The sequence below is a fragment of the Ovis aries genome, chromosome 9 (assembly GCF_016772045.2).
Source record: "Ovis aries strain OAR_USU_Benz2616 breed Rambouillet chromosome 9, ARS-UI_Ramb_v3.0, whole genome shotgun sequence".
Taxonomy (NCBI): Eukaryota; Metazoa; Chordata; class Mammalia; order Artiodactyla; family Bovidae; genus Ovis; species Ovis aries.
The window spans coordinates 75,407,059-75,430,240 of record NC_056062.1 but is presented as its reverse complement, the minus strand read 5'-3'; the positions used below and the strand labels follow the sequence as shown (position 1 = coordinate 75,430,240).

The following is a 23,182-nucleotide window of genomic DNA, read 5'->3' as shown; positions in this document are numbered from 1 at the left end:
TTTGTATTATCAAATGCTCATGTTAACCACGTGAACATCAGTGACTTCATGCTGCTCTCAAGCACTTTGAAATGTAAACATCTATCTGCTCCTAAAGGAAACGGGCTTGTATTACAGACTCAGGACTCTGTGTTATTATTTGTGTTTCCTTTGTTTTATTCTTTTCTTCTCTTTATTCACTTTTGAGACTTTATTTCTTGCAATTTTCAGTGTGGCTGCCTCTTGAAACTTTTCCTTGAATATTAACATGGTATTTGTTACTTACTTGGGATTCAGAAACCTGACCACTTGATTTGCTAGCATTCCTAGTAAAAGAAGAGTAAAGAGAAGCCAAGAGAGGAATATTAAACTCAAACACACAACACTGTGGTAGATAATGTGTCCTGGGGGCCTGACTTCAAAGGGCAGGTGTGCAGGGTATCCTCAGAGGAGGCCACAGAATGAGCTAGAACCATGAGTAGAGGCCAGGCCATGTAGGACACAGATTACCCAGAAGGTCCATCCAAGATGGTAGCTTTTAACTCAGGGCACACTCTTCTATGGGAATAGCATTTTACATTGTGGTTGGTTGTCAAACCATTCTATAAAATCTAACACTCTATTATACACATGAAATAGTTCCCCCTTGATTACCTGAGGAAGTGAAACAGGAGCAATAAATCAAAAAGTCAGGTAAATATTGTAAAGTCGTAGCCTCTAAAAGAAGGAGGAGGAGGAGGAGGAGGAGAAGAAACAGGAGGAAGGAAGGGAGGGGGAGGGGGAGGAAAGCAAAGAGGGAGAAGAAAGGAAGGTAGATCCAGGTTTGTGGTGTTAGAAGCCCTTTTTTTAAAAAAAAAAATACAGATGATAAATACAAAATTAAACATAAATGGGAATATTTTTTAGAATGAGAAAAGTCATTATGGAAATTACAAATTTTAATAACTGAAAAATTGCTTAATATCATAATATGTTTGGTAAGCAACTACCAGACACATGTATATATGGAAGTGACTGTAAATTACACAAGTAAATCTGACTAAGGCCAAACAAAATGTATCCCCAATTCAGCTTCCCCATAGACTGGTCCCCAATATGCCTCTGGCTATGCCAGCACCTCTTCATATGAGAACAAAGGCAATCTCAGTGGAAAGAGTCAGTGTTCTTAACCCATTGCTGTAGTCAGAATCTCTGTCTTCTGAAAAAAATCTTACAGAAACATATGACCACATGAGCCCAGTGCAAGAGTACCTCAAGCATCTGAGTTTAGGGTGGATCCTGCTGTTTTCCCTCCTCCAAGTCTGCCGTATTCCTGTGATCAGAAGTTCCTCTGCCTCCCACATCAGCACAAAGAAGAAGCCGAAGAGAGTCCACGTTCCTGGTTTAATAAGTCAGAAGTGCTCGGGTCCCCTGGTCCAGACTCATCAAAATGTGCCACCTCCCACAAGACACACATGGGAAGCTGTGCTTCAGGATGATTAGCAACATGGATCCCACTGGAGTTTTCTGGAGCCTGAGGTCTATGTCATTTGATGAGACAGTCATCAACATAGCCACCACTGAACCATCTTTCTCAGCACGAGTGTGTTCCTGCGGGGGGTGAGGGTGAGTGTCCCTCCACAACCAGGACATCAAGAGCTCTGGCCGTGACTTCAGCTTTTCCTGTTCCTGGGAAGTGGTGACAGGGCTACTCTGGCAGCCTCTATTTGTTTCTACTGCAAAGCTGTACAACTCCTTTTTGGGGTGTTTCGCCCGTGACTTTGCCTTCTGAACTAGAAGCTCCTTCTCAGTGTCATATAATCAGGAGCAGGCTGTGTCCCCAGCATCACTGTTTCTGGCATCACTGAGCCTGAAAGCAGCATGGACCATTCCATCGACTTTCTTTATGGGCCTCAGGGGTTAACCAGCCCACGGCAGATTCAGTATTATCTGTATCCCAAGGGTGAAAAGGCCATTTACTCTCCAGCGGTGATTTAGACTTTACATGAGAACCTGGTTGATGACCTGCAGTGTCTGAGGTCTGGCTGAGAAGCCAGGACTCCTCTCTTAGGCTGGTCAGGTCATGCTGGTTAAAGCACCCTGTGTGCATCTGAAGTCAGAACCTCCACCAGAGAAATACCAAGGAAGTGGGGTCAGGAAGCAGAAAGAACTTTGGGCCAGGGACTTGAGTGAAATGTGTGTGACTACATATCCTGAGCTGTGAAACAGTCACAAACATTATCTGGCAAGAAACAGGAATATGCATGACTGTATTTCATAACACATGCCTCACGTGATAATAACCTTCCTTTTCTTCTTATTTCTCTTCTCTTCTATTTTTGTTGGGTTTTTGCTCTCTCTCTTTTTCCTTTTTAGTACAATTCCTCTCATTTTGGATATAGGCATGACCCCAAAGCTATGGTTTTTCCAGTAGTCATGCACAGATGTGAGAGTTGGACCATAAAGAAGGCAGAGCACCAAGGAATTGATGCTTTAGAATTGTGGTGCTGGAGAAGACTCTTGAGAGTCCCTTGGGCAGCAAGGAAATCAAACCAGTCAATCCTAAGGGAAACCAACCCTAAATACTCATTGGAAGGACTGGTGCTGAAACTGAAGCTCCAGTACTTTGGCCATGTGATGTGAAGAGCCAGCTCACTGGAAAAGACCCTAATGCTGGGAGAGATTGAGGGCAGGAGGAGAAGGGGGTGACAGAGGATGAGATGGTCGGATGGCATCATCAACTCACTAGACATGAGTTTGAGCAAACTCTGGGAGATGGTGAAGGACAGGGAAGCCTGGCGTGCTGCAGCCCATGGGGTCGCAAAGAGTAAGGCACAACTGAGCAACTGAACAACAACGACAACAACATGCAGAGTACCTCCCAGATCAATATACTGTCTCTTTTACTTCACATTAAGTCCTAAAAGTCACAAGGGCTTCCCTTGTGGCTCAGCTAGTTAAGAATCACTCGCAATGCAGAAGGACCTGGGTTCGATCCCTGGGTTGGGAAGATCCCCTGGAGAAGGGAAACGCTACCCACTCCAGTATTCTGGCCTGGAGAATTCCACAGACTGTATAGTCCATGGGGTCACAAAGAGTTGGACATGACTGACTTTCACAAAATCCTAAAAAGGAGAAACCGGTGTTCTTATTCTACACATTAGGGAACAGAGGCTTTGGGAGGTGACAGCTGTATTGACGAGTGTGATCCCATACCTGCCTTACTCACTACAGCCCAGGCCTGTTCTATAAGGAACACTCAGCATTTTTTTCTTGATAGACAGATGCATCTCAGGATGGAGTGGAGGGTCTTTCCTCGGCAACCATGCGTCACATCCTGCCCGCCCCTCTGCCTTCAGCCATAGCTGGAGGGCAAGTGGTAGAGATGCAGGCTCCTCTGGGGCTAGCAGTGCCCTCCCAGGCCTCTCCCTGGGCATCTGCTGACTTTCTGTCTCCAGTCCTTCCCTGGTGCTGGGGACCTACAATCTGTAGGTGCAGCCAGGAAGCACTGGAGTGGAGCCCCCCAGGACAGTTCTCAGCCAGGGGAGAGTAAGAGCGGATGGCTGCACTTCCTGCAGTCCTCTTTATACAACCCTGGGAGACATTCTACAGTAATCACATCCCCATTTGCCTGCTCAAAATCCTGCCTCAAAATTTGCTCCTGGGGCAAAACCAAACTAAGATATCTTCCAGTGATCCTCTTAATTACATTTGCCTTGTTAGCAGACCCTCTGATTCAATATACATGCATTTTATATGGCTGTCAAGCTTCCCAAATGAAGGCATTTCTTATCATTTTTTTTTTTCATTAACCAGTCATTTCCCTTAACCACAACTCCTTTGAAAGAAAAGCATGCAAGAGAAACAAGCATGCTGTAACATCTCTCTCTTCCTTTCAGAGTCCTGAAGCCCAGTCTCAAAGTCCCATTAGGAGCAGAGCTCATCAGAGCTACTGACAATACCTTCTGCTCTGTTCAGGTGGGAAGCAGACACCTGAACACACAGTAATAAAACAAAACTTAAATGATGATAATCTGACAAGTTAATCACTTAGAAAATATAATTTTGCTTTCAGATATTTAGGCATAAATCAGAGGCAGTTCATATAAATGACTCTTCTAAGGTTTGTTGCTTTCACACACACACAAAAAAAAAACTTTAGAATTTTTCCCTTTGGCATTGTTAGTTTTCTATTACCTAGAAACAGCATCAATCGCACCAGTTTTCCTTCCATCACAGACACACACACCCCCGACCTTCATACCTGCTGAAAATCAGTGATTCTGGAGCTCCTCCCATTACAAGTGGAGAGACTTTTGTTTGTGTCTCCCCTCTGATCCTGGACCACTGTTGTCGGCTGAATAATGGCCCCTCGTGAGTGCTAAGTTGCTTTAGTCATGTCCAGCTCTGTGAGACACTATGGACTGTTGCCCGCCAGGCTCCTCTGTCCATGGGACTTCCCAGGCAAGAATACTAGAGTGGGTTGCCATGCCCTCCACCAGGGATCTTGCCCACCCAGGGATGGAACCCGCATCCCCTGCAGCTGCTGCTCTGCAGGCGGATTCTTAACCGCTGAGCCACTGGGAAAGCCCAAAGCCCCTTCAAATAGGTCCTAATTCCAGCACCTGTGTCACCTTATATGGCAGAAGGAACGTTGTTGATATGATTAAACTAAGGTTCTAGAGATGGAGAGATTATCCTGTGTCATCCAGATGGGCCCAGTGTAATTACAAGAGGAAGGTCCTTATAAGAGGAAGCGGGAGGGTCAGAGTCAAGGGAGAAGGCAGAGAGACTGGAGTTACGCTGTCAGGAGCCAAAGGAGAGCCAGCAGTCTCCAGGAGCTGAAAACAGCAAGGAAATGGATTCCCCACCCAGAGTCTCCAGAAGAAACCGGCCCTGCTGACATTTGGATTTCAGCCCACTGAACCTGATTTCAGACTTCTGACCTCCAGAACTATCAAAGAATCAATCTGTGTTGCTTTGAGTCTCTAAGTTGGTGGTGTTTTGCTACAGCAGCCACAGGAAACCGATATAACTGCGTTTTCATTCTCCCGCTGCTTTTCTATGCTGACCTCACCAGCACCCTCTTGCTCGCCTCCCTTAACCTGCATACAACATCCAAGTGAGGAATTAGAGAGTATTTCTTCCTCAATCAACCCTGAAAGACATGTCATGGGTGTTGGAGACATAACCCTGCCCTATGAGGACAAGCAACCCTTGCATACAAAGGGTAAGATGTACAGGAAGAATTCAGTTAGGACAGCAATTGTTTAGTCGATAAGTTGTGTCTGACTCTTTGTGACCCCAAGGACTGTAGCCTGCCAGGCTCCTCTGTCCATGAGATTTCCCAGGCAAGAATATTGAAGTAGGTTGCCATTTCCTTCTCTAGGGGATCTTCCAGAGAAGGCAAAGGCAACCCACTCCGGTACTCTTGCTTGGAAAATCCCATGGACGGAGGAGCCTGTAGGCTACGGTCCATGAGGTCGCTCAGAGTCAGACACGACTGAGCGACTTTACTTTCCCTTTTCACTTTCATGCATTGGAGAAGGAAATGGCAACCCACTCCAGTGTTCTTGCCTGGAGAACCCCAGGGACAGGGGAGCCTGGCGGGCTGCCGTCTATGGGGTCCCACAGAGTTGGACACGACTGAAGCGACTTAGCAGTAGCAGCAGCAGGGGATCTTCCCAACCCAGGGATTGAACCCATGTCTCCTGCATTGCAGGTGGATCCTTCACCCACTGAGCCACCAGGGAAGCCTGAGGACAGCAGTAGCGGCTACAAAAATGGATTTAGGCATCCTGGGCACATAGATCATGACTGAAGTCAAACCACAGCTGGACCATATAAACATGTGATAGTGTCCTTGGTAGAAACGGGACGTGGATTGGAGGTTTAGTCTACCAAAGATCCACAGAAAGTTAACAAGAGAAAATGTGGTCTGGAGTATAATTTTCGCAGATTTTTCTTGAGCTAAAATGCAATCTCAGATAGCTAATGAAGAGGATTATGTCTTATTCGGAGAAAAGCAAGCCTCAAAGAAAGCTCTTGAGTTCTGTAGCAGGCACAGAGATAAAAGTGCGGTCATATTTCCTACCGTCAAGGAGATCAGAGATAATTCCGTTATAATGTACTCAGTGACATGGCAATGGTGTCACCAAGTGTTAGGGGGGCGGAGGGTACAGTTGGTCCAATGTGCAGACTGAAGAAAGTGCTACTGGAGAAGTAATAACTAAGAGGAGTTTCGAAGGATGAAAAGGACAGGGAGAAGGAGGGGGATGTGCAGGGTGGAGGAAACAGCACAAAAGAGTGGAAAGTGCTGTGAAGGTAGTTAAATGAGTAGGTGAGATCCCCCAGGAAGAGACTGCACAATGACGAAAAAAAAATAGAAGACAGAGCCTTGGAGAGGAGGAAGGATTAGAGAGAAGGCACAGGAAAAGAAGCCCAGGAATTAGTTCAAAAAGAAAAAGACGAGTAGGAAGAAAGTCTGGGGGCAAACTGCTGAGGATAGAGAGCTTTGGGTGGGCGGGAGCTGAGGAAGATGAGTGCTAAAGGGACCGGAGGAGGCCAGGAGAGAATTTCCTCAGAGCAGATTCATTAGATGATGAGCGTAAACACCAGACTGCACGGGGGCTTTCAGGTAAATGGAAATAACGAAGTAGACGTCGATGTGGCATGCTCAGCCTACAATTTCCAGTATCTTGGTTGAGACAGGAATGAGAACCATTCCCTGCTTGTCAGAGTTTTAAACTTGGGAGACCAAAATAGGCTTTATAAGCTGCCACTAAAAAGAACAGATAAGATTTAAATACACAAGGAAAAGATAAGAATCAACTTGGACCATCCTCCTTAGACTTGGGCAAAGCTACACTAAGTGGAAATATCACCACAAGAACAGTGGGGGCAAGCTGACTGGGGAGAAGAAAAACATTTTAAAAGTATGAGACTATATATTTCAAAAACAGTCAAAGAAGCCTCACATTAAAGATCCCAAGAAGAAAATAAGGAGATCTGGAAATAGATGAACTAGAGAAAAAAGTGGGACTAGATTAAGAAGGTGAAGACAAAGCAGTGGATTCTATATCAAAGGGGGGAAATTGATAAGTTAAACAAAATAGTATGAAAACTACAGGGTAAAAAATAGAAAAATAACAGAAGAAAATAACATCTTAATTGGTAATATGTCTGGAATGCAGACCAGCTTTAACGAGGCGCGCTTTTATAAATCACACAGAAGCTACTGCACACAGAGCAGTGGTGAGCCTTACTAAGAAGGGTCTTAGTTCTGAAGAATTAAGACACAGCACCAGCGCAGGAGACAGAGGAATATTTTTTTTAGTCCCTAATGGTAAAGAATCTTTCTGCCAATGTAGCAGACACAAGAGACACAGGTTTGATCCCTGTGTTGGGAAGATCCCCTGGAGGAGGGCATGACAACCCACTCCAATATTCTTGCTTAGAGAATCCCATAGACAGCGGAGCCTGACAAGCTACAATCCACGGGGTCAAAAAGAGACGTGACTGAAGCAATTTAGCACAATTTCTTAGCACACTTTCAAATTTAGCAAGCATTTCCTAAGGACAGAATAACATTTATATAACAATGTAACTTAATAGCAATAAACAAAGGATGGAAAATTGAATTTAAGGATGTTAAAATGCTCTTTTCATGCAACTAAGTGGCCAGATAAGATGTTGATGGATCTAGTATAAAAGTAAAGAGTTTAAAATCCACAACCAAAAACAAGTGATTAAAATGGTCAAGGAAAATAAAGAACAAGAGGAAAGGAGTCATTTGTGGTGTCAAATCTGTTGACAAGCCCAGTACAATGAACACTGAGAACTAATCATCCCAGTGAGCAGGACAGAGGTCACTGGGGACCTTGACAAAAGGTTTTGGTAGCTTTCTGGCTACACATATTTGGAAAATCTTGGGAAGAAAAGATAAAATTTATAGCATCAGGATGTGCAGGCAAACAGAATGATCCAACACAGTCTTGTCATTTCTAATCATTTCCTGATAGTAATTTCTTGGCCAAATAACAAAGAAATAATAGTCAAATTTGCAAGTGGCAATAGAAACATGCAACAAGTAACCACATCATGAAAATGTCTAAATAATGATAATGACCCACAGTGTATCCTCAAGCCTGATGTGGAAGTCAGACCTTCAACTTGGGCTGAGCATAAGCACATGACCCCACCGATCCCTGGTAATTACCTGTGATTGCCCATGTCTGTCTGGCCTTGCTAAAGGGCTGGGTCATCCTTGTATTCACTACTGAAAGTCAAATCAATAAATCTTTTTTAAAAATTTATTTTTTACTGAAGTAGAGTTGATTTACAATGCTGTGCTATTTTTCGATGTACAGCAGAGTGACTCCATTACCTATGTATATTGTATGTATACTTTTTCAGATTCTTTTCCATTATAAGTTGTTACAAGATATTAAACATAGCTCCCTGTGCTATACAGGAGGTCCTTGTTGACTTTATATGCAGTAATATATATCTGTTCATTTCAAACTCCTAATTTACCCCTCCCTGTCTCCCCTTCCCCCTTTGGTAAGTTTGTTTTGCAAGTCTGTGAGCCTATTTCTGTTTTCTAAATAAGTTCATTTGTAGCATATTTGTGATATCATATGCTATTCGTCTTTCTCTGATTTACTTCACTTAGTATGATCATCTCTAAGTCCATCCATGTTGTTGCAAATGGCACTATTTCATTCTTTTTTTATGGTTGAATAATATTTTTATTATTTATAATAAAGATTAATATTCTTTATTATTTATCAAACCCAGTTCCCCTGCATTGCAGGCAGATTCTTTACCACCTGCAAAGCAGATGTCTTAGAGGAGGAAATGGCGACCCACTCCAGGATTCTTGCCTGGGAAAGCCCATAGACAGAGGAGCCTGGAGGTCTACAATCCATGGGGTTGCAAAGAGTCGGACACAACTTAGAGACTAAATCATCACATATCTTCTTTACCCATTCATCTGCTAATGGACACGTTTTGGCTATTTTAAACAGCGCTGCTATGAACACCGAGGGGCACGTACCTTTTCAAATCAGAATTTTCTCTGGATATATGCCCACAAGTGGCATTGTTGGATCAGATCATATGATAACTCTAGTTTTAGTTTTTTAAAAAAAACGCTACACTGTTTCACATAGTGGGTGCACCAATTTACATTCCCACCAACAGTTCCCTTTCCTCCACACCCTCTCCAGCATTTATTATTTGCAGACCATCTGATGATGGCCATTCTGACCAATGTGTAATAATTAACTCTTGCCTTTTCCTTACTCACTCAACAGATGGAGTACAACATGTAGGTGATGACATTATTATACACCCGGTTAAATCTGGTATCTACCAGTGCTGGGATCTGACAGGATTCCCAAGTAAAAGGAGAAAGCACATTTTTATCACTAGACAAGTTTGTACCCTGATGCCTAAAGAAAAATTCTTCTGTAATTGCAAACCAGGTCATTGATTGGCTGTTAATAATTATTCAATGAATTAATGAAGATATAGGAAAGAGGAATGCAACCATAACACATATTAGGATAAGCCAATAAAGGTCTTTCCCACACTCTTGGTGAAGAAAGACAGTACTTTACTTAATGTTCCACTTTTCCAGTGTTAGAGAAACATAGATTCAGATTAATTGAAAGGAAAGCACATCTTAATTGATGAGATGTCTGAAACGCAGATAAGTTGCAAAGAAGGCATGCATTTGTAAATCACACAGAAGGTAACTGCACAGGAACCAGTGGCAAGAATTACTAAGTAGGTTGTCTCTCCAACCCTTTCAAATGACTTAGATAATGATTGTTTTTAATTAACTCTTTCCCTTTATCTGCAAATAAGAGTTTCTAAAAGCTTTAAGTAGCTTGACTTTTTTCCTCATCACCATTCTTGTTTAAAGAAAAAATTAGTTAGCAAATCCCCTCTTCTTAGTAAAAAAGAAAAATAAATAAATAAATTCTGCTTAGCCCTGTCTGAACAGCTACACATTCTGATTCAATTAATGATTCTTTGTAATAATCAAATTCCATATACTTATCCACATATAACCTGGCAGTTTCATTGCATCAACAAACATGGCCAAGAGAAATCAACATCGTGGAATGCCTGCCATTTTCAAGGCAGTTTCCACTTGATGATGTCATTCAATCCTCCTGACAATTCCATGAGGCACCTATTATCCCCATTTTACTGATGCTGAAATTGAGATTTAGAGTCTTGAAATGATGGCCTTATGATGAGACAGCTAGTAAGTGGTAGCAACCAACATGACTCTAAGTCAGTCTTACTTCAAAATCTGTGGGGTCCATTCCAGGTGACACTAGTGGTAAAGAACCCTCCTGCCCACGCATAAGATGGAAGAGACCAGGGTTCAATCCCTGGGTCGGGAAGATCCCTAGTGGAGGACGTGGCAACCTACTTCACTATTCTTGCTTGTAGAATCCATGGATGCAGGAGCCTGACGGGCTACAGTCCATGGGGTCACAAAGAGTCAAACACGACTGAAGCAACTTAGCATGCATGCATGCCTGCATTCCTCATCACATTGTAAAATAAGATCTGATTCTCTGGGAGCTGACTCAGTGTATAAAAGGAGCTTAGGAGAGTGGCAGTCAGCATGCATTTATTGCTATTTTTCATCACAACATTCTTTTCAAAGTTGAAGTTGTCCTCTGAACTCTTAACACGTATCTTAAGGGCACTGGATTTCCTTTCATTTGCAATTTTGAGAGGAGTACCTGGAAGAATATCCTGGACTTGACATGTTGAGATGAACCTCAAATACTTTTAGAAAATTCATTATTAAGGCAGAGAGCCAGGGATAATCGGTTGCCTTGGGTAGCAGTAGGAAAATATTGGGTTGGATATCAAGGAGCCCTTCCTGACAATAAGACAAGATAAACGCTGAGATGAACCAAGGGAATTTAGTGACACGCCTGGATGAAAATACAGAACAATCAGTAATCCATCATCTGTCAGAGGAAATGTGTATGGGAGCAAAAGGATGATCCATTTGAAATGACCCCGACGTGCCCTTATCAAATGTTGACACTAACAGTTAAAATACAAACTGTCCTGTGTTCTTTTATATGACAGTTAGTCAAGTGTGGCCGCAAGAGGAGACACAGGGGAGGCTGAGGAAAACAAAAGTGTATTATAGTCACAGGCCCTAAAAACAGGAGGCAGACCAGGTCACACAGGGCCACGTGGGGCGGTCTCGGGGTGGTCAGAAGGGAGAAAGCAAGAGAAAGAAGGACGTTTGGCCAGAGCCTTTATAGGGGTTTCCACAGGATGTCAAGGCAGGGCAGAGTAAACAGTTTTAAGACTGGCTAGTTTGAATAATTCCTGCAGGCTGGGCTTTCGCTAGGTATAGAGGTGGTCTCTTGCAGGCCCTGGGGTGATTCAAAGCAGGGAAAATATTAGCTTGGGGTGAATTTGACCAATGGAGGAAGTAAGACGCTGGGTAAGTTGTGTGTGTGTGTATGCTCAGTCCATGCCTGACTCTTTACGACCCCAAGGACTATAGCCCGCCAGGTTCCTCTGTCCATGGAATTTTCCAGGCAAGAATACTGGAGTGGGTTGCCATTTCTGACTGGTTAGTTTTCATATCAAAGGTATGATCCCACAGAGTCCTCTGCTATCTCTAAGAATTGGCTGGCAGGCAGCCTTTCCCAGTCAGAAAGGATTTAAGGTGTAAAACCAACATAAGATACAGAAAATAAAAATATAAACCATACACAAATATACCAAAAAGCACTAGATGTTTGAATCTGGATAGAGCTCTGCGATCTGCTTAACCTTCAGTGTGACAGCCTCTGCCTCCCCCACTGAGCCTGTGCAAACAGCAGTAGGCACAGCTGGTTTGGGGAACTCAGAGGGCAAACACTGTGTAATGAACACAGCTGTTAAGCCAACAGACAATCCAAATCCTGAATGAGACAAGCTCCAGGCTTGGACCAAAGATACTCTGAAGCATTACAATACATTGCATAAACTTCACTGAAACTAATCAGTTGGCTGCAGGAAGGAAAACACAGACGGAAGCTGAAAGGTCTGTCGGCTAAAGGCTCACCGTGCAGAACAGCCAAATCCCCACTGCCAGAGAACACACTGGGATAGATTCAGAGGTTTCTGAACAGAACCCATCTCCAAATCTATAAAGTATTTTGAGATAAAATATTACAACTGTTATTTACAAGAGCTTAAAAAAAAATTTTTTTTTGAAAGAAGGGCAATACCAACTTTTCACCAACAAACAAGGCCAACACATTTAAGAGTTTAATTTAATCTCAGATAACAAATAAAATGGAGAAACTCTATTTTAGATAAATTTTGCTCTGCAGTCTAACTTACGTAACATTTTAAACCACAAAAGCAGTCTAGGCTTCTTTAATCAGAAATCTAACATAACATTCATTCATTCCCTATCTATCTAACATTTATGATTGTGTGTTCTAAGTCTCCTCAGTCATGTCTGAAGACTGTTTATGACCCCATGGACTGCAGCCCACCAGGCTCCTCTGTCCACGGGATTCTCCAAGCAAGAATACTGGAGTGCGTTGCCCTGTCCTCCCCCGGGGGATCTTCCTGACCCAGGGATCAAACCTGCATCTCTCATGTCTCCTGCATTGGCAGGCAGATTCTTTACCACTAGCACCACAACATAAACTTCTGAATCACACTGCAAAAATAACATCCGAGTGTCTTTCCAACTCAGGCGACAAGCAGGAACTCACATTGGGCATCTGTGGAGCATCTGCCACGTGTGAACCTGCACCTGCCAAGATGCATATGAAGGGGCAGGATGACAGGCTGGCATGGGGTGTTGACTGAACGCACACACCCAGCCTTAGCTTCAGCAATTTCTGCAGTAAATCATTGTTTGCTGTCTTTTACAGTCATTAATACATCATAAGCATAGATGAAGCCATTTCAAGGTAGAAAAAAGATCTATGTCTTTTCGCTTAGGGGAAGCCAAAAACAGGAAGTAGTAAATCGTTATGTCTTGTCTTTTTCTTTTATTCCCCAACATCTCAAGCCATCAGCTTGGGGAGGGAACACAATTAGCCATCATCAGAATGAGTCATCTTTTGGATGAGGCAGCTTTCACAGCAAACACTTCTTCATGGTGGTAGAATTCCAGTTTGAATCAAGGCTATGAAAGCCACATTCGAAACCCAGCAAATGTTTTACATAAAGGGGAGTTAAATGGAGAGATGTCAGGAGAGGTGCCAAGTCTCACTATATATCATTCATTTCTAACACTGTCTAGAGCTCACCTACAGACTAGGGGAAGACCCGTCTCAGCACTAGAATTCACACTCTGACTCTGCACTTGGTAAACTGTGTGAACTGATGAGGGGAGGCAGATGCAGCCAAAACCAGAAGCCTTAACCCATCTGCTACTGGCCTCTTGCTGAACAAAGAACTTCACTGACAAGCTATCTGCATCAGTCTTGAGCCAAAAACCCTCGCTGAGGTCTGGTAATTTTTTCTTTTAACCAATCTCAAACATTTATCAATTACCTGCTCTAGCCTGTAAGAACCTCAAAGCCCAGTAGGTAAGATGGAATCCAAATGATGAGAACACAGGGCAAAAAATGCTAACAGAGGTATGATCTGTGCCAAAAAAAATTGATGCTTTTGAACTGTGATATTGGAGAAGACTCTTGAGAGTCCCTTGGACTGCAAGGAGATCCAACCAGTCCATCCTGAAGGAAATCAGTCCTGAATGTTCATTGGAAGGACTGATGCTGAAGCTGAAACTCCAATACTTTGGCCACCTGATGTGAAGAGCTGACTCATTGGACAAGACCCTGATGCTGGGAAAAATTGAAGCTAGGAGGAGAAGGGAACAACAGAGAATGAGATTGTTGGATGGCATCACTGACTTGATAGACATGAGTTTGAGCAAGCTCCAGGAGTTGATGATGGACAGGGAAGCCTGGCATGCTGCAGTCCATGGGGTTGCAGAGAGTCGGACATGACTGAGCGACTGAACTGAACTGAACAGCATACTGTGGGAACACAAAGAATAGACAATCTCTCCCTGGCATGTTTGAGAATAAGAAAAATTCACCACAACTGGCACCATTACTTATTGAGAACTGACTTTGGCCAGGTATAATTTCAATGCTTTGCATGTTTTACCTAATTAATCTTTATCCTTAAAAATGAGATAGAAAAATAATAAACTACAACAGTCATTAAGGGTTACCAAAAATGGGGGGTACTATTCTAAGGGCTTTTTCTTTAAACTCACTTAATCCTTACAACAAATCTATACAGATCTGATCACCTTCATTTTACAGATGAAGAAACTGAGGGAATGAGAGGTCCATTAACTTTCTCAAGGTTATACAGCTGGTAGGGGGTTGACCCAGCATTTGAAGCCAGGCAGTCTGGCTCTGATGCCTTTACGCTGAACCACTGTAATTTGCTGCTGCTGCTGCTAAGTTGCTTCAGTCGTGTCTGACTCTGTGCGACGCCATAGATGTCAGACCACCAGGCTCCCCCACCCCTGGGATTCTCCAGGCAAAAACACTGGAGCAGGTTGCCATTTCCTTCTCCAATGAATGAAAGTGAAAAGTGAAACTGAAGTTGCTCAGTCGTGTCCAACTCTTGGCGACCCCATGGACCACAGCCTACCAGGCTCCTCCATCCATGGAATTTTCCAGGCAAGAGTACTGGAGTGGGTTGCCATTGCCTTCTCCGACTGTAATATGCAGCCTCACCCGTATACCACCCTATGTTTATGAAAGAAGAAATCAGGGCCTTGATGAGAGACCAACTAGAGACAAACTACAAGTGGTCTGACTGCAGAGCCTCCCCTCATGGGCACTACTATCGCACCCTGGGAGGCACTGGAGCAGAAACTTGAAAGGCAAGATTTTCACTAAATGGAGGTCAAGGGCAAGGGTGTTCTCAGGAAAGAGTGTGTGCAGAGAAGCAAGCAGCGTGGAGATTCTAGACATCGACAGATGGGCCGGAATGGCTCAATGAGTAACCAGGGTGCCCAGCTGGTTCTCTTCTTCAACAGGGTAGCACAGAAGACAATCCACACTGGGGAGACATGAGCATTCAAAGAGAACAGCGTCCTGGCCACCAATCAAGGCTGCCCTCTTGGAACTTTACCAACAAACAGTTGCTGTCATTTTTTATAAACGTGACTTTCAATGTAATCCAAAATGCCAGAAAACACTCATTTCCTATTTGCAGGAGGTTTTGCAGAACTGATTATGACTAAAAGGCATCATGCCCTGTTTCTTTTATCAGGGACCTCATTGACAGAGTCATTTACTTTTTATGAAGACAGATGAATATGGTTATTCTGATTAGAAGCAGAACAAGAACTGGACTCTGAGCACAACATCTAGGGCAGGACAATCCCAGAGCCGGGGAGGGAGCTGAAGCTTCATCACCAAGAGGGGATGGAGGCACACATGATAGACCCAGCTAACACAGGCAACTGGTTGCCTGTTCACAGACTCTAACAGTGAGCATGAGCTGGTCCCACCCAGCAACCCAACACTGATATTATTAGCCTTCACAAGTGATGATGGGGGCTTCCCTGGTGGCTCAAATGGTAAAGACCCTGCCTGCAATGCAGGAGACCTGGGTTTGATCCCTGGGTCAGAAGATTCCCTGGAGAAGGGAATGGCAACCCACTCCAAGACTCTTGCCTGGAAAATTCTATAGACAGAGAAACCTGGCGGGCTACAGTCCATGGGTTGCAAAGAGTCAGACATGACTGAGCAGCAACACATACACACACATGCAAGTGAGGATGGTCATCTTCGGGGTGACAAAGTACTGGATGTGCAAGTTGGGTTCCAGTCAGATTGTTTCTTCTGAGGGATTGCACCCCATAACCAGTTTTGAGAGATTTTTCATCACAGGCCCTCCTGCTTTGCAGCTAATTGAACCAGAGGCATGTGTGTGACCCAAGGACCACCTTCACAGGCTGCCCTGAGTGCCCTGTCCAATATTAGAGGGTAACACCACTAGATATTCTCTGGAGGAGTTTAAGCGCAAGACGCACAACAAAAGGAGGAGCAGAGGAGCAGAGAGGCAGATGCCATAGACGGAAGTCAAGAGACATCGGGCGTGCAGTGGACTAGCACGTGGGCGCACAGAAGAAAGCTCATCATAAGCAACCACTCTCTATTTAAAGGGAATTGCTCACCAAAAATAGCGTGTGCACTAGCTTTTCTCCTGTTCCCAGTCCATCCCCTGCCTTCCGAGCTGCAGGAGGCTGGCTCCACAGGTCCCTTGCTTCCTCGCTCTCCATGGGGCTGTGCCCAGTGGAGACCCAGCAGGAGCCGAACGGGAAGGAGGAGAGTTTGGACATCTCATGTTCTTCCCTTCCCGTCTCACACTGTCTCCGGATAGTGACCTCAGCCTTCTTTACAAGCGTGCCTCCGGCCAGAGCCATACCCCAGGCCTCACCAGCTCTAGCTTTTATCTCCAGGCCAAGAATGGTAACAGCCTCCCACTGTTGCTGGTCCTCAGAAGCTCCAGTAACATGTTGGTCCCCCTGCTCCCGCGCACACCTCTATGAACAGTCCTTTTCAGAAAATCTTTCAAATCCAAGCCTCAGAGCCTCTTCTATCAGTTGGGGCTGAGGTGTGAGAGAACACACAACAGAGGACACCGGAACCCCAAACGAGTGAAATGACTGTGGGACTCTCACGTGAGGTTCATGTTTTCCACGAGTTCTGCTCAGAGCTCTTCATCCTCTCCCCGCTGCTCTATTGCGAGAAACCTCTTCATCTGAGAAAGCAGAGCAGGTTCCCCTGCTGAGCCTCAAGTTCCTAGGGGGAGGTCAAGGAGTTGCCCACAGGCCTCTCTTACGATGGTCACTCAACCAGTGAAGTTTTACACAAGCATTCACTGAAATGGCAACCCACTCCAGGAATCTTGCCTGGAGAATTCCATGAACAGAGCAGCCCAGCAGGCTGCAGTCCATGGGGTTGCAAAGAGTCAGGCATAACTGAGCAATATCACTCGCTCTCTCACTGAGCCCTAGTGTGTGCTAGGCAGCATGCTGGGCTGGGGGACCCAGGTGACAAACAGTCTTTGCCCCCGTGAACCTCACGATGATTGGGGGGTGGATAGGGGCTGAAGTAGGGAAGGGAGCAGACAGCAAACAGACAACCACGCAGATAAGCAGAGAATTACTAACCCTGAGTAGTGATTCCGAGGAAAACTGGAAGGCGCTAAGAGACTAACAGGGGATCTCATTTCCGCATTTAGAACATGGACTCTGTTTAATGACTGACATTGCTATTGGCGAAATTTGCCATCTTATGGATGAAGAGATTGATAAAAAGGAAACCTAGCCACAGGGAATATGGAGAGGAGTGTGAGATAGCCTGGGCTAATTCTACAAAGCCACCTCAGCCCCGTCAGCGCGTCTTCTGTTGCTGAAAACAGATGATGCTGGGGCTTGATAACTATGCTCCATGGAAGACAGGTTTTTGTTTTGTTTTGTTTCAGGACAGGTTTTATGATGGTCACAGTTAGTCTCCAATTCCTGCTTTCAAAGCTTCCTGTCTCCAGAGAACCTGTCTCTGAAGAGAAAAGGAATTGTAACTGAAGAAGTGTGACCCAGGGCAAAGCCTGGCTTATTCAGTTTATTCAAACTTCCTTTACTCAGTTTGGGGAAAAGTTCATTCTCCTTTCTCTGAGGGCACAAAGCATTTAGAAACACTCTCCAGAACCCCTCCTACCTCACCCACTATTTTCTCCTCATCATCTCACAGCTTCCCCCGGGCGGAGAAGTAATCTGAGTTTAAAAGGCAACAGAATTTCTAGGGGAAAAAAAAAAAAGGAGAAGGAAAGTCTTACTTTCATTAATTCCCCAATGTCTTGAACAACCAGGAGCAAAGATATGTCTTCAGCCACCGTCTTATATGGTGATCCATTAGGGACAAAGGAGCATTAAACTCGTGGGGAGGTAGTCCTATTTAGGAAATGGAGTAATTTATAATCTTTGATGTTTTATATAATATTTGCTAATATTTAATGAATAATTACTGAGTTTCTATTGTGTGCCAGTCATTATACTAATCTCAGGGGATACAGTTTATGAGCTAGACCTACATGACCCTTGCACTTAAGGGATTTCTGGTGTAGCCAGAGAGACAGACAAATAAACAAGCAATTGCAATGAATCACAGTGTTACACAGGATACTCAGAAGGCATTTAACATAGATTAGAAAAGTTAAGGAAGGCTTCCCAGAGAATGTTCTTACTTTAAGTTAGTACCCAAAAGATGAATAGGAGCTGGGCATAAAAGTATAGTGGGTAAGGGATTGAGACTGACCTAGGCAGAAGATACTTCATATGCAAAGGCACTGTGGTGAGCAAGAGGTATGTAGAGATGCTGAAGGATGTTCAGCTGTAGGAAAGGACACAAGAAAAAGAGAGGTGGGGACTGGCACTGGAATCATAGGAATGACCAGCCTTGGAAACCAAGTTTAGGATGCTGGCCTTTATCTTAAGATCGCCAGGAGTCCCTTGAAGAGTCCTAAGAAGGACAATATATGTTTTAGAAAGACCATGAGGACTACTGATGTAGATAAGGACTGCAGGATTGAAGACTTCAAGCAGTGAGAATATTTAGCGAGGATGTTACAAAATAATCTAGATGAAAGATGATGCTGACCTCAATGAAGGTATTGACCCAATCCAATAAGTCACACACATGGACGCGCTACCCAGGTGGCTGAGTTGGCAGGGCTTTGTGATGGTCTAGATGGATATGGAGGGTGAATGAGGAAACTCAAGGATAACGCCATGCCTCTCCTCATCATCTCACGGCTTGCCTAGGGTGACTGCCCACCCTGATGAACAGACCTGCCAGACTGAGAAGAAACAGACTTAGTGGATAAGAAGGAAAAATCATCGGTAAAACTTTTGGTATAGAGGTTTGGTGGTCATTTCAAGGTATCCAAGGGAAGACACTCTGTAAGTAGTTGAACAAACCTTTCTGGGTGCCAAGAGAGAGATCTAATCTGACACAGAGATGGAAGTCCTAAGCATACAGAGGGAAATTAAGCAATTGTTCAGGGAGAGAGTAATGAGTGAGATAACAATAGAGCCTGAGAGAGAAGTCTGAAGAACATTTCGTGGGCCACCAGAGGAAGAAGGCCCCAAAAGGAAAGGCTAGAGAGAATGGGCAGTGTGGCTGAGGCCATTCCACCCCCACCCCAAGTGTAGGGCTGCTCTTACACTGCAGACCGTGGAACCAAGCTGTCCGTGGGTAGGTCCTGGCTCCCCCAGCAAATGACATGACCTGAAGCAACTTGCTTAACCTCTCTGGGCCTCAATTTCTCCTATTTTAAATTGGTGATAATAAAATGTATAGAGTAGATTTCATAGAGCTGTTCTGAGGATTAGATGACCTATATGTTAAGTGCTTAGAACAGAGCATGGTATTTACCAAGTACCCATCATGTTTTAATTTTCATGAAGTGTACCTCATAGTGAACATTTGCAGAGTTCATCCAGCTTTTCAGGACTAATGTGTTCCAAGTAATGAAAGGTACATAGAAATAGATTTATTATTACCCATCCACTCTGTGTAAACTACTTATATTCATAACTTTGCCCAACCTAGATAGCATATTAAAAAGCAGAGACATTACTTTGCCAACTAAGGTCCGTCTAGTCAAGGCTATGGTTTTTCCAGTGGTCATGTATGGATGTGAGAGTTGGACTGTGAAGAAAGCTGAGTGCTGAAGAATTGATGCTTTTGAACTGTGGTGTTGGAGAAGACTCTTGAGAGTCCCTTGGACTGCAAGGAGATCCAATCAGTCCATTCTAAAGGAGATCAGTCCTGGGTGTTCATTGGAAGGACTGATGCTGAAGCTGAAACTCCAGTACTTTGGCCACCTCATGTGAAGAGCTGACTCATTGGAAAAGACTCTGATGCCGGGAGGGATTGGGGGAAGGAGAAGGGGACAACAGAGGATGAGATGGCTGGATGGCATTACCGACTCGATGGACGTGAGTTTGTGTGAACTCCGGGAGTTGGTGATGGACAGGGAGGCCTGGCGTGCTGCAATTCATGGGGTCCCAAAGAGTCGGACACAACTGAGCGACTGAACTGAACTGAACTGATCCCTAAATAAAACTTGTATTGAATAGAACCTTTATTTATCAAAGAGCTTTAGTTGTCTCCTGTCATTATTCCAACAATTCCAAGGGTAAGGAGACTTGTTTTCTCATCGAAGAGATCCAGAAAGTTATCCAAGCTTATACAGAATGTAGGGCTTCCCAGGTGACGTTAGTTGTAAAGAACCCACCTGCCAACGTAGGAGAGAGAAGATCCCTGGACGGGGAAGATCCCCTGGAGGAGAGCAGGGCAACCCACTCCAGTATTCTTGCCTGGAGAATCCCATGGACAGAGGAGACTGGCATAGGGTTGCACAGAGTCAGAGAGGACTGTAGCAACTTAGCATGCATGCACATACAGAATGTAAGAAGTGGGGTCAGGAGTTGAACTCCGGTTTTCTGATTCAAGGTTTGCTAATTGTTACAGATCATTTTTCTCTCTTCCTTCCCTGCTTGGAAATGCATTTGTAGATCCATATCTGGATAGTACTCCGAAATATTTCCATTCAGTTTTGAGATGATTTTCACCTGCGATAACTTTTTCTGCAATTCTGGATGTACACACCCAGAGCTGTTAGAGAGGTTGTGGGCAAACAGTTTAGGATGTAAATGTTGTTACTGTCAGAGCACCCTTGTCCTCAGTCCTCCCATCCATCTGCTGGGAAGCGCTAATGGTAAACCAACATTTGGAAAACATGAAACAGTTAATCAAACCATGAGTTATAGAGTATCATTCCTACCCCTACTATCTCCCAGGAACAGATAGGAAAAGAATGAAAGCAGTAAAAATAGAACAGGTAGTTGTTTTTTGTACTCTTTTGCATTTTAACTTAATATAAGAAAATCCGGCTTGCTACTATGTGGTATACATGCATATCGTGTGTATATGTGTATGCACACGTTCAATTGAATGATTTTTTTTAATTGGGATATAGTTGCTTTTGGTGGCTCAGATGGTAAAGAATCCGCCTGCAATGCAGGAGTTCAATTCAGTTCAGTCGTTCAGTCATGTCCCACTCTTTGCTATCCCATGGACTGCAGCACATCAGGCCTCCCTGTCCATCACCAACTCCCAGAGTTGACTCAGACTCATGTCCATTGAGTTGGTGATGCCATCCAACCATCTCATCCTCTGTCGTCCCCTTCTCCTCTCACCTTCATTTTTTCCTAGCATCAGGGGCTTTTCAAATGACCGGTCTTTTCAAATAGTCAGTTCTTCACATCAGGTGGCCAAAGTATTGGAGTTTCAGCTTCAACATCAGTCCTTCCAATGAACATTCAGGACTGCTTTCCTTTAGGATGGACTGGTTGGATCTCCTTGCAGTCCAAGGGACTCTCAAGAGTCTTCTCCAACACCACAGTTCAAAAGCATCAATTCTTCAGCGATACAGGAGACCTGGGTTCAATCTCTGGGTCAGGAAGATCCCTTGGAGAAGGGAATGGCTACCCACTCCAGTATTCCTGCCTGGAGAATTCCATGGACAGAGGAGCCTGGTGGGCTACAGTTCACGGGGTCACAAAGAATCAGACATGACTGAGCGACTAACACACACACACAGACACACATAGTTGCTTTATGATGTTGTGTTGGCTTCTGCTATACAAGGAAGTGAATTAGCTATGTGTATACATATATCCCCTCCCTCTTGGACCTCCTTCCCTCCCTTGCCCACATCCCAGCCCTCTAGGTCAACACAGGGCACCAAGCTGAGCTCCCTTCACTATATGGCAGCTTCACACTAGCTACCTATTTTACACATGGGAAGGTATACACGCACATATGCAGCATATATATGCTAATCCCAATCTCCTAGTTCATCCTATCCCATCTTAACCCATTGCGTCCACATGTCCACTCTCAACATCTTCATCCCTCTTCCTGTCCTGCAGACAGGTCCATCTGTACCTCAGGTTCAGACCAAAAACAGGGCTGCTATATATTTAAGGGCTCTGAAGAGTTAGATGATTTCTTGAAATGTATCTGTGTTTACAGACACAACATTGAGTCAGAAAGGGTTACTCCACGGCTGACACTGTGTTCCAACAACCAGCCAGACTGAGAAGTGAGTCATCACCCCATCAGACACTCCATCAAAGTTCCTCTGCTTGGCTGTCTCTGGGAAACAAGGGGCTCTGAGCTGCATGTAATTAAAGCCAGAGGAGCTGAAGAGGAAGGAAGGCTGATCATTAAGGTGTCAAGAAGGAGCCAGGTGGGAATCGTGGTGGATTGAAAACACACATTTAGCCTTACTCTCTCCCCAAACCCCATGAAAATGACAGTAAAAGATTTTATTACAGGCATAAACCCACAAAGACAAAGAAACACAAAGAGACAAAAGCAATGAAATTTTGGAAGCTGGAAAGCAGATGGGCAAGTGGTAGCTGACTTAACAAATCTGAAAATATGACTCCTAAGGAGGTGGTGGGAAAGGGAAGCAGCAGCCAGATTTACATAGTGTAACCTGCACACAGCTCAGGAATTGGCAGAACCAGGGGTTTCTGGAAGAAGGGGATGCTGCTGGGGCTAAAAGCAAGAGGATCAACTGAAAGTCTTTTCAAGAGGTGGTCAGACACCCAGACATCCCTCCTACACAGCAGGATAGCTGGAGCAGATTTATCTCCTCGAGTTTTCCTTCCTCCCTCTGCCCCATGACTGTACAGTTGTTTCTAGAAAGACAGCTTGTTTGTCCGTCTCACTGATCTCGTGCTGGCCAATGGAGGGTGGGTAGAGGTGACTGTGACCGAGTTCGGAGCCGAGCCCACACCGCTATGCGCTTCTGCTTATCCCTAGTTTGGCGGTGGCCGTGAGAGGCTACGTCCCCAGGAGCCTTCTGGTCCAAGAAGAACGAGAGACATTGGAACGGAACAGAGTGGATCTAAGCACTCAGCCTGGATTCCAGGCCAGTCAAGCCAGCTGACCTGCAGTCACAGGAGTAGACACAGTGCTTATTGCTGTAATATGCCACCGGTACTCTGCAGTGATCTCTTCCTCAACACAGTTGGCTGAGACCATAATAGGTCCATGCCAACAGATGTGTGTTAATAAAACTGAAGTATGTGGTATCGGCTTTG

The 23,182-nt window shown here is 44.5% G+C and overlaps 1 protein-coding gene across 9 annotated transcripts in view; it reads right to left on the bottom strand.

The window, feature by feature from the left end:
• Nucleotides 1-23,182, bottom strand: part of NCALD (neurocalcin delta) — a 479,881-nt gene that overhangs the window by 235,135 nt on the left and 221,564 nt on the right. For 2 of the 9 annotated variants that reach the window (XM_060393874.1, XM_060393876.1), the window contains one exon: nucleotides 18,660-18,858. The exons of the other annotated variants lie outside the window; for them this stretch is intronic. The gene's annotated coding sequence lies outside the window, so the exon portion shown is untranslated. The remainder of the gene's footprint in view (nucleotides 1-18,659; nucleotides 18,859-23,182) is intronic. 9 annotated transcript variants of the gene reach the window in all.